Here is a 12,886-nt window from a genome sequence, read left to right on the forward strand (position 1 = left end):
TTCCAATTGCTAGGCCCTTGATTATATTATTCCCTTAGCCCTCTGAAACCAATGAAGTGTTTGACTGCTTTATCCTCAAGTATATTATTTCTCTGTACCAAGACAGTAAATGGCAGATGAAAGTCAGACTGGTTGGGTGGTGTGAAGATGGGGCAAGAAGTAAAACTCATCACAACAGAGTTGAAACCCTGTGTTAGGTTCTGGCATCATACATTCTAACCATACAAGTACACTATCTCAGCAATCAGGGTTGTTAATGCTGGATTTACCACAGCAAGTTTTAACTTTAATATCCTCACAACTTAATAGTCAACAAAGCATGACTTGGCTTGCCTAATGGCAGATTAGTCAGCTGCACATTTAACAAAGTTATTGCAAAAATGTTTGGTGGAAGACTTCTTGGCTGAAGTTTCAAGCCTTCTATTAAAATTATGCAAGTGAGAACACACAACTTTTAAATATACATATTTTTAAATCCTTTCTGAAAAGCCCTGAGTGGAAATACTATTTCTATAAAGTACAATATAGACTCGGGCTCTGTTCAAGTTACCTGCATATCCTTTCCAACCAAATATAAGGAGAGAGGGGAAATCAACATCAATATGGCTCAACCTTATTGGATTTAACTTCAGTATACAGAATTTTTAACTTATCACATCAATTAGGTACTCCATTTGTTTTATATAAATCAAAGTTTAACTCAACCAATCACATCCAATCCATGGGAAAATGCTGTGGCCGAATATATCCAGAATCCAATCACTTCCCACCACCTTCCACAGCAAGCCACCATCACCTCTTACCAGGATTTGTACAATAGTTTCCTCCCTGGATCCCTGTTGGCATCCTTGCCCTGCCTCCCACATGCCCCAGTTCCTTCTCAGTAACAGTAGCCTGTCTTATCTCTTAAAAACAAGAGTCAGATCATGCCTTTCCCCATCTCAGAACTCTCCAATGGCTCCCCATTTTGCACACAATAAAAGCCTCCAGGGCCTCATCTGAGCTGGCTCCCCTCTATCCTTCCTTCTCCCTCTCCTGCTTCCTCCCCCCACCTGTGCTGGCCTTGAACGTGCCACACACACCCCTGCCTTGGGGCCTTTCCACTGGCCACCCCATCGTCCAGGAATGTTCTTCCTTCATATACCCACACTGCTTGCTTCCTCACCCTTTCATTCTTTTTGCATATGTCTCCACCCTCTCTAAAGTTGCAGCGCTTTTCTCCCACTCCACATCTGCCATATTCTATTTTATATTGTTCTTTAGCACTTACCATTTCACAATGAACCGTATAATTTACTATTTATTATGTTTATGGTCTGGGCCGCTCCACCAGAGTGTTAGCTCTATGAAAATAGACATTTTTTGTTTTATGTACTGATGTTTCCCAGCACCTAGAAGAGTGTCTGAAACACAGTGAACCCTCAATAAGTATTTGGGGAATAAATAAATGAATGAATTTTCAGGTGATTATATATGCTGTATGGTAGCACCTACTAATAAAGTCTAAGGAGGACAGATATCAAGTTCCTGAGGCTGCAAAGTGTGGGGTTCTTCAATCTAAAAGAAATTTCCCAAGTTACCAGAAGGAAATAGTGAATTGCGCTGTATTTGGGGAAGAAATAAGTGAAACACAGAATGGTCACCATCTTAATCCTTTCCTTATCAAAGTATTCAACTTTATTTCATGGAGGACTTTATCTCTAGGAATGCAACCCTTATTTTATAATAAAATCTATAGAGAAAATAGGATTTATTTTACTTTTTAAATTAAGGGACTCTGGACCTTCCTTCTACAAATATCACCAGGTTAATCCAGGACAAACGTATAGAGAGAAAATAAGGCATAATTTCAGAAGCAAGTCACAGTTAAAGTTGTATGATTTTCAAAACTCCTGGGGAGTGAAGATTCCTGGAGAGTAAAGTGTTAGAGGCAGGTCATCAAGCAGCCTGGTCCCCAGGGATGCCTGGGGACACTTCCTCACACCTGCCTGTGGTTCCCAGCAGATCTAGCCCACTTGCACTCCCAGGGAATCCTAACATTCATAGTCAAGAATAACACTGATAATCAGTGCTGTCTTCAATGTCTTCCACATTTGGTTTACAGTGACTATTTGAGTCCCACCTGACCTTCTTAGAAGCTTCTTTCTGAAGGAGTAGAGGCAGCTGTTTTACTGAGAGACAGTTGACCTATAGAAGACTGCCCATACTAATTGTTATGACTGTCACACAGGGCCTCAACTGATGGCCACTGCCACTGCCAGGAGGAGCTGGGGCCCCTGGGCACAGAACAGACCTTCGTTGTCTCTGACCTTTCTTCCTTGGAGGCTCTTCCCAAGGGACCACTTTCACTGGCACCTTGCCCTGCCCCACCACACTGAATAGAAGGGCTACCCTAGAGACAGCAGACTTTACAGGGCCTTTCCCACACCCCTACTGGAGCCCATCCCCCATCTCCCTGATGGCCCCTCTGCCCCCCTGCTGAGCATCTCTGAGCTCCCTTGTCCCCACCTGGCCTGAATCCTAGGCACAAACCCACAGCAAGAAAAAGGAGATTCCTGGGAACTCAAGCAGCATGTTAAAGCTCATTTTTTTTTAATGGGTTAAATAGTATTTGCTTCTGACCTGGGAATCAAATCAGACTTTAAAACATGGTTCCTCTGACCAAACCACACATTTCCCAAAAGTGGTTGGAATAGAACTTTATGGAAAGTTGTTGAATGTACTTCTGACATGTATCAAAAAAAAAAAAGCAAATCAGTTTTTGAAGAGAGTATTGCACATTTTCTTTGGGCATAAACAGGGCCAAGAGAATCTGATAGGAGAGAGCTAGAAACTGATGTCGATTAGTGGCGGTGGCTGGAAATGACAGTTCAGGTGACGAGGCCAGCCCATGCGCACATGAGAAACTAGAGGAAACCAGGGAAGAGTCAAGAGGAAGGATGAGCAGACTCTGGAGAGAAACAGGGACAGAGGGCAAAAGGGTCCTCAGACAGACGGGATCTGAGGGCTACCTCCTCCCCCCACACTCCAGTCCTTTACCCGTCCACACCTGAGGGCCCGCCGCAGGCTGTCTCCTATTACAGGCCTCGATCTTCCCCTCACAAACATAATCCCCACCCACCCACCTCACCCCACTTTTCCCTTCTGTAAAACCTGCGCTGGTTTCAACTTCTTGCAACAAAAAGCAAAAGCGTTAGACTATCTAACCCAATACCTTGAATTCCTTTGGCACTAGAACTATAAAGATGGCCTCTTAAACTCAACAGTGGTTGCCACAGTCTGACACAGCTTGTTTAATTTTCAGAGAGATTAAGAGGCATATTTTCAGAAAAAAAAAGAATATTGGTTGCTAAAGTTTCTTCCTTAAATATACATTTCACTTCAATATAATTTACGATTCCTTGGAGCAGTAAACAGCAGGTGAAATTAAAAACTAAAGTTGAAAACGAACGAATTCACACTTTAGCTTGGGTTGTGCTCTTAATTCACAGCCAGCCAATCACTTTAACTAGCTGCACAGGTGACTAAATAAAATCTGTTAATAAATGCAGCTAGAGTGTATTCAAAAAATTAAGCAATGCATATTAGAATAAATTTGTGTATCTGCTGATCATAAATTTAATTCTTTAAAATAAAGGTCCAACTGGCATATAAGGGAGTAGATAAGAATAAGAGGGAGAAATCTCTCCCACTTCAGCACAGTCTTTCATAAGAAGGCAGATGGGTCAACAGAAGAACTGGGTTAACCCATGATAAATGATTGCAGGCAGACCTTAAGATAAGAAGGTGCGCTTACGGCATTTCAGCCTGTTCATGATCCTTTCTTCCTGCTGGGATGCTTATGGACTTCATGTTTGCTTAGCCAGCTATAATAAATGTGCAAATATATGTGTGTGTGAGAGAAAGTGTGCATGTATGTATAAAAGAATAAATAAATACAACACATACATACATATGTCTTAGCAGTTTTGCTCCTGCTAGAACCAGACTGATACAATTTAAAACATGGTATAAAGTATTTATTTTGGGGGGGTTTTTTTTTTTGTTTGTTTGTTTTTAAAGATTTTATTTATTTATTTATTTGACAGAGAGAGACACAGTGAGAGAGGGAACACAAGCAGGGGGAGTGGGAGAGGGAGAAGCAGGCTTCCCGCAGAGCAGGGAGCCCGATGTGGGACTCGATCCCAGGACCCTGGGATCATGACCTGAGCTGAAGGCAGTCGCTTAACCAACTGAGCCACCTAGGCGCCCTAAAGTATTTATGTTTTACCCATCTCTCTCCTCCAATAGTCCAGAAACTACTTGGAGGCAGAGAACAAGTTTTGCTTGGCTTTGTATGTGATATATATTCTTCAGATTTATTTGACACCTGTTATATGCATTCTTGGCACACACTGGGTGCTTGATAAATGTTTACTTAGTTAATGTAAGTAAGTGATGATAATATGGCAATGGGGCCAGTCTGCAAGAGCTGAAAGGAAGATCTGTAAAATCAAGGGACAGAGTGATTACTATTCCATATTCACAATATTCTAAAGTATACAGAATACAATAACAGCAGTTAGTAGTAGTAATAATAATGATGACTACATTTATGAAACCCTTACTAAATACAAGACATTGTATTAAAATTTCTTCATACACGTTATTTCACTCCAATCCCGCCCCCCCAAAATCCTAAGAGAATGATCCTGTTGGCCAAACTTTACAGGTAAAGAAACGAAGGCACCCAGAAATCACATAACTGACTCAAGGTCTCACAGATCTTTCCCCTCACCTGCTCTCTCCTGTACCTACCTCTCTACAGGTTACTTCCCATCAGTAATCAGATATGCTCCAATATCTCTTCTCTTGACCTCTGATCCTGCTCAACGACTGCACCTCTGCTGTATTCTCTGTCACAGTTAAGTTACCAATATCATGTCCACATGAGCTGTCTTCACTCCCCTACCTCCTATTCCCTACCTCTTTGACTTACTGTAATCGATTTCTACTTCCACCAAAAGAAAAGATGCTTTTGCTAGAGTCACAGTGAACTGCATATCACCACATTTATAAATGCACATGTTCCAATTTCTATTCTCGACAGTACTAAACACAATTAGACTCCTAAAGCATCATCTTTTCTTGGCTTTATGATAGCAGGATGAGTCCCAATTCGTATTTGCAGAAGAAAACAACAGAATCCTCTAGTTAGCTTAAACAGAAAGAGGGTTATTGGTAGTTCAGAAATCTCCAAGAAGCCTGGCGAGTCAGATGGGGATGTTCAAAAGGACAAGGACAGAAGAAAGAAACCATGCTGAAAGATGAGCAGGAAGCACAGAGCCAGGAGAAAAGTCCAACCCCATCACAAGTCTGAACTAGAAAAAGTACCACAGCACTGCCTCCCACCACTCAAATCCCATGACAACAGGTACTGAAAACTAGAACTTCCATGACAGATGTCCCAGTAGCACCAGGAAACTTCGGCACTACGTCTGTCGGAAGATGCCTTCAGCACGTGGCCACCCCTCACTGTCTTCCTCAGCCTCTTGTCACATGCCTCATGTATTGGCAGAATTGAAGTCACACACAGTTCTAGCTGCAAGGTATTCATTCTGGGAAATTCTGGCCACAGTAGCATGGGAAAATAACACAGGAGGGGATGGCAGAGGTGTTGAATGAACCAATCTGCCGTATCTGTCACACCACCATACATTTCTAGATTTCCACACTTTTGGTCTTTGCAGCGTCTTCTGTCTGTGATGACCTCCAACACATATTTTTAGTCTATGCACTTCTCTCTTCTTCCATGGCTAACATCATTTTTCACGTGGACTACTACAATTCCTTCCAGTCTAAATTACCCACTTCCACTCTTAATCCCCAAGAATCCACACATTGTTGAGAGAATCAAATAAGAAAGAAGATTTTATATCTGTAACATAACCTATAAAAATGATTGCTAATAAACTATTGTTCTTAGTTGTAACTTTTAAACTTTTTAAAACACCATTTAAGTAGGAAGCTACATATGTGTCACAATTTGAAGGTGCTAGAAAGATCCCCAGTCTATATCTGTATCCTGATGGCTAAGAATAATGCCAGAAATTCTAACAATAGGGTTAAGTCGTACTTATATCATGAATCCAGCACCTCTGGCTAAACCATATATATCCCGGGAAAAGGAGTCTATATTTTTTGTGAAATTATATAAAACTGGGATCAAATCCTAGCTCTTTCTGCATTTTAAGGTCTGCTCTTCTTCTTTAAAGAGGAATCACAGGTGGGTAGAAAGGATTCAATGAAAATATCTAATGAAGTGACTGATCCATGGTAAATAGGCAATGAACTCTAGCCCTTTCTCTCTGTCAGTATCTTATTGAGAATTAGTTTGTGAGAGTGATTAATATCCATTGTGATGGTTAATGAAAGACAAAGGGTTGTAGCAATCCTATACAGGCTTAGTGTGTAAAAGGGACTACAAACCCACAGAAAAGGAGGCCCCAGTGGAGGACAATGGGGCTCTGCTCAGAGAAAACAGGATGGGCCACTTGGGGCAGCCAGAGGTAGGGAAGGCTGTTGGGAGCCTAGAGTGGGAAATGGGTCATAAGACAAATAGAGACAGCAATAAAACCGGGAAGAAATCACAAAATCCATCTCACTCACTTCAGAGCTGGTGCCTGGAGTGAGCCCAGTGGGGTGCCGTCAGTGTCTCTGACCACTGTCCACATCACCCCACATGCTGAGCTCTAACCTGCCTCAGAAAAGCCTAGGAAATAGGAACCACAGTGAAGATGAGCAGGTAGAGTAGGTGCTCAGCAATGGCACGTCATTCCTTGCTTTACTTTTTGTCCCAGAGCTTGTTTCACAACAGCAGCAATCTTCCCCAAATCAATGCAATCCTACTTGAGTCTCCTTAACACAGACGGAGGGCAGGCCTGCAAGCTAGGCAAGGCCAAACGGAGGTTTACTTTCTCACCTGCTGATGGGTGATTTCATCTTCAACCCAGGAAATGAGCCAAAAGACAACCCTACGTTGGCTCTTGCTAAAATGTACCCCGTGGCTATTTATCACTGCAAATCATGTAGAAGAAACTGCTTTCCACCAATATATCTCATATATTTGGCCTATGAACTAACTCAATTTATAGGGTTTTTTTTTTAGTTTTTTTTTTTAAAAAAAAACAGGAACCTTATATTAGTATAAATTTTACTAATTTAGTAAAGTAGGAACTTTGTATTCATTTGCATATTCTAGAACAGTGCTATTTAATGTAGTACTTTTAAAGGCGGACTTTGTAGGAGAAGGGATTTTTGTCAGTAGTTTACAGGCTCCGTATACTAACATTCTTCTTCCCAACACACCATGTGGCCCCGACACCCCTTGTAGAAGAAATGAAAGTTGGCTGGTAGCCAAGCAGTGCTCCTCACAGGACCTTACACAGCACAAAGACTTGTGTTCATGAATATCAAAGGTCACATATTCTGTTTTTTTTAGAAGTTGAAACTTTTTGCTCATGTGCTAGTTGTTTGAAGGACATTCTATAAAAAAGAAGGTAAAATATGAACAAGCCACAATTTATTCTCTAGCTTTGAAAGGCAAGTAAGTTGTTTACAGCCAAAAACATGTACATTCTTCCAGGAAAACAGCAGACAAGTGATAGACACTATATAAACACCTTCTGTATCTCTGTATAACACACAGTTTTAAAGTATATGTTAATACATTAATTCCCAACTAAAATACCTCTTAGTTTTCTTATTTAAAGATCATTCTCATGGAACCCTTTATAAAAGAGGTTGTATAAAATCTTTAAAGAAGATAAAAATTCTAAAGCTTGAGTATTTATTCCAACCCACACATATACCAGTCTCCTTTTCCCCAGTGATAACAAGAAATAAAGATATTTTAGTAGAACTTTGAAAAGAGTGCTTGCTTGAAAAGTAGTCATTCATTCAATAAATATTTTTACTAGGTATTGTATGTAGGCAAAGGGGATAATAATGATGTGTGTGTGCGTGTATGTGTATGTGTGTGTGTGTGTGTGTGTACTAAAAATGTATAAAGGTGCCTACACTTGTGGAGCTTGCAGATTAGTGGGCGTGAGGGGCATAAATAAATGAATTGCACAAACAGAAACAATATTACAATTATAGCAAATGCTCTGATAGGGAGGTATGTGGAAAAGCTATGAATACATGGGAGGGGAAATAGTAGAGTCCAGGAAGGCGACTGAGAAAGGGTCTTTGTTGGTTTGGGCTGCTATAACAAAAATACATAGACTAGGTGGCTTAAACAACAAATATTTGCTCCTCATCATTTTGGAGGCCAAGAAGTCCAAGATTAAGGCATGGCAGATTTGGTGTCTGGTGGGGTGTCTGGTTTACAAGGCAAGAGAGTGAGAGAGTGAGAGCTCTCGGACTCTTCATCTCTTTATAAGGACATCAATTCCATCATGGGTATCCACTTCCATGACCTTACCTTAATCTAATTACCTCCCAAAGGTCCCATCTCCAAATATCATCAGTCCATACCAGGAAGTGATGGCTGGATTGAGGTCTGACGAGAGGTGGAGCTATTTAAATGAAGGCAGTTGTGACAGGAAGGCATGGCAGGTTTAAGAACTTGGAAAAAAAAAAAATCACCAAAGCTGGAGACCAGAATAAGGGATGATACAGGGCATGAGATGAAGCCAAGGAGATAGAGCAGTCCAGACCACGTATTATGAAATGAATTGTGTCCTCCCAAAGTTCACATGTTGAGATCCTAACCTCCAATACCTCAGATTATGACTATATTTGAACATAGGGTCTTTAAAGAGGTACTTAAGAAACAATAAGGTCATATGGGTAAGCCCTAATCCAATATGACTGGCATCCTCATAAAGAGATTAGGATATAGATAACACACAGATCAAGGGATGACCATGTGCAGACACAGCAAGAAGGTGGCCATCTGCAAGCCAAGGAGAGAGCCCTCAGAAGGAACCAAGGCTTGTGGACTTTGAGCCTCCAGAACTGAGAGAATATAAATTTTTGTTGCTTAAGCAGCAGAGTCTATGTTATTTTGTCATGACAGCCTTAGCATGCTACTAAGGCCATACAGGGGACAGTAAAAAATGTGGTCTTGATCCTAAGACTATGGAATCCACAGATGGGGTTTAAACTGGGGGTAGAAGGATTATAGATCAGATATGCCATTTACTCTGTCTGCAGTGTCAAGGTGAACTGCTGAGAAACTGAGTGTGGCAGGGTGTGATAAGCTGAATAATGGCTCCCAAAGACATCCACATCCTAATCCGGGGCACCTGTGAATCTTACCTTATATGACAAAAGTAACTCTGAGGATGTGATAAAGATCTTGCAATGGGGAGATTATCCTGAATTATCCAGGTGGGCTCTAAATAAAATCACAAGGGAGATTTCACAGTGGAGGAGAAGGGCATGTAATGATGGAGGCAGAGAGTAGAGCAATGTGCTTTGAAGATGGAGGAAAGGCCTACAAAACAAAGAATTTAGGCGGCCACTGGAAGCTGGAAAAGGTGGAAGAATGGGTGGACACCAAGAGCCTCCTGGGAAAGGAACGAACACACCTTGACTTGAGCCCAGTGAGAACCATTTGGACCTCTGGTCTCCAAAGCAGTAAGAGAATACATTGGTGTAATTTTAAGCCACTAAATTTGTGGTGATTTGCTACAGTGGCAACAGGAACCCAATATATGGGAAGATCAACTACAAGGCGGTAAGTATTCATCTAGGGGAGAGATGCTCTCATAGTGGTGGCTGCAATGGTGAGGATACTTACTTGAGAAATACTTAGCAAGTAAAATCAATAGGAATAGATGCTGCATTTGATCTGGAAGGAAGGTGAAGGAGAGGGAGCCAATGAGATTTCTGTGTTCTTCACTGCCCTACCACAGTAACAACTAGGTACTGGTAAAGCAGTCAATGTACCATCCCACTCTGGGAGGCAGGGATCTGAAGAGCCATTTAAAGATCTGATGACAGGAAAACAAAAGCTGTTTTTCTCATTTTACTTCATCTCGGAGCTTTAAATTTTAAAAATCTACCTCCAAACTAAATATGCTATTACAATTTTATGTGGAGACGATCAAAACTCTTTAGTTTTAAAAAAAGTTTCTGAATGTGGACTATTTCTTGACTTTGATTTCAAAAAAACCTGGAGCCCTTGGGGTATTTAACCTTGAAGATATATGAATGGAGGTTACAGAGTACCTATTCTATTCAGTCTTCTTATTATATATTTAAGCTCCCCTCCATAAAGATTTAGCCTCTCAAGACCACCAAAAGCTAATATACACAGAATGTTATAGTTTTTAGTAATACATAGCCCTAAAGCACCAATGCCACACCCTTCCTCACTTTCACAGTGATTCTGATCCCACAGAGCTCCATGCAAACACAGGCATCAGTAGGGCCCTATTCAATGCCAAATCTAATGCAGAACGTTTCCTGCACTTGCACTTTAATTTCCTCACACCGGACGCTGACCCTGCTGATAAGAAGAGTCTTGGCTACATTTAGGAAGTTCAAGCATTTGATTAAAACTGGTCCTGTGTGACTTGTGCTACTTACCTTTCTCACACTAATCGCCTGGTTCATGTCAGAACAAAAAAGAGCTAGTATGCTCCAATACTCTGCATTCCTCTTTTAGGGATGGGATGCTCCACACATCTAAACTTCTGCAAACATTGCTGAGAATTTAGATGGTCTTTCAGCACTGATGAAGGAACTGTCTTAAGGACTTGGGATTTATTATTAGTAAAATGGTAAGGAAATATCCTCAGAACCATGAATTCAGACTTGCTTATAGAGTAAGATTTCGAAGCAGAAGAGGCACACCTGAATATACCAAAACAGAGGAAAACCACAAAAAATCTGAAAAATTATAGCAACCCGGGGCCATTTTACCTCAACTGTTTAATGCCCTAAATGATGTAAGAGTCTCCCTATTAAAACTCCAGTATTCGATGCTCCTAAATTACCATGTTCATCCTTGACTGGGGGAGGGAAGTGTGTGCTTTAATTTTAGATGATTTTAATAAAAATTGCTAAAGAAAAATGGTTAAGCTCCTAACCTCTGCTGTACTAAAAACTATGTGGCACTATTCCATGTCTAGCAATACTAAATAAATAAAATAAAGCATGTCTTTTTGCTTTCTATACTGCTGGGTGTTATGTTGTATGTTCAAGATTTTGAAGGATGGACCATGAAGTTACCTTATTCTCTTAGTCTTATCAGGAAATGCTGCTCATGAATCATGCATGACTAAATCAGCCTTTTGGTTTCGCAGAGATTTGCATCCCTCCCTAGGTAATCCAGGGCCATACTGATATCACTGATCTGTTCAATTCATTAAGTAATGACTTGCATGCTCTTGCAAGAAGAATGGATGGACACCAAGTTGCTCTTGAGTGAAACTCACACGTAGTTCCTAGCAGCAACTATTCATTTCCTAAGCAGACACTTTAAAATGAATTGATATTTTATCTTGGAGGATAAAGGCATTCCAATTTATCGAGTAAATCAGCTTTTAAAATACAGAGACTTAATACACACACACATCTTAAATCCTCTACTTTGAGAATACTGTTACTGGTACATTTTTAAATGAATCAAGAGATCTTTGGGGTTTACTGGGGGACTAAATAGATTATCTAAAGTCAAGGAGTATGTCTTCCCCAAAAAGCTAATTATATCATTGTCAAAGCTCTCAAAGAAGGAGGTATTTTCTAGGTAGTCTATTGATGTAGTCATGTTTTTGGATAATAAGTTCTTTTGGTTGGACTTAACCTGGTTTCCACTCCTGAAAAACTTAACCTGGCTTCCATTCAGTCAATCTTCACTGGAGATGAAGAATAATTGGTCAATATTCTTTTAGAATTTCAGAGCTAAAAGGACTTCTAAAGATACCTAGCTCTGTAAGATCACAGGATATGAGATGAATAAGACAAAAAACAAATGCACTTCTGTATACTTATAACAAACACATGGACACTGAAATTTAAAAAACAATTACAAAAAAAAAAAACCCCACAATTACAATCACGCCAAATAAAATAAAATACTTAGGTATAAGTCTAGTAGAAACATGTACGGGATTTGTTTCCTGAAAATATGAAAGCGCTGCTGAAGAAATGAAGGAAGACCTAACTAAATGGAGAGACATATCATGGCAATGGGTCAGAAGACTCAATATAGTCAAAGTGTCAATTCACCTCAAATTCATCTACAGGTTTATCAATCCTAGCGAGGCTCTTATACACAGAGACATGCTCATTCTAAAATGTGTATGGAAAAGCACAGGACACCTGAAGCAAATCCAACTTTTTTTTAAGAAGGTTTAGTTATTTGAGAGAGAGAGAGAGTGCATGAGTGGGGGGAAGGGCAGAGGTAGAGGGAATCTCCAGCAGACTCCCCGCTAAGCTTGGAGCTATCACGGGGCTTGATCCCATGACCCTGAGATCATGACCTGAGCTGAAATCAAGAGTCGGGTGCTCAACTGACTGGGCCACGCAGCTGCCCCAAAACATTTAAGATAAAAAAAGAATAAAGTGAGAGGAGTCACTCTACCCTATATAAAAAGACTTGTTATATAGCTACCGTACTCAAGACAGTGTGATATTGGCAGAGGGAGAGACACATAGGCCAATGGAGCAGAGCAGAGAGCCCTAATGTGGACCCTCATAAATATGTCCAACCGATTTCTGTCAAAGGTGGAAAAGCAATGCAATGCAGGAAAGATCATTTTTTTAAACGAATGGTGCTGAAGCATTGGTCATCCGTAGGCAAACACATGAACCTCAGTCCACACCTCATATGTTCTATAAAAAGTAACTCAAAATACATTGCTGGTATGAATGTAAACTGACATAGTCACTA

This window comes from Mirounga leonina, unplaced genomic scaffold (assembly GCF_011800145.1).
Source record: "Mirounga leonina isolate KUSES-001 unplaced genomic scaffold, KU_Mleo_1.0 Mir_165, whole genome shotgun sequence".
NCBI classification, from domain to species: domain Eukaryota; kingdom Metazoa; phylum Chordata; class Mammalia; order Carnivora; family Phocidae; genus Mirounga; species Mirounga leonina.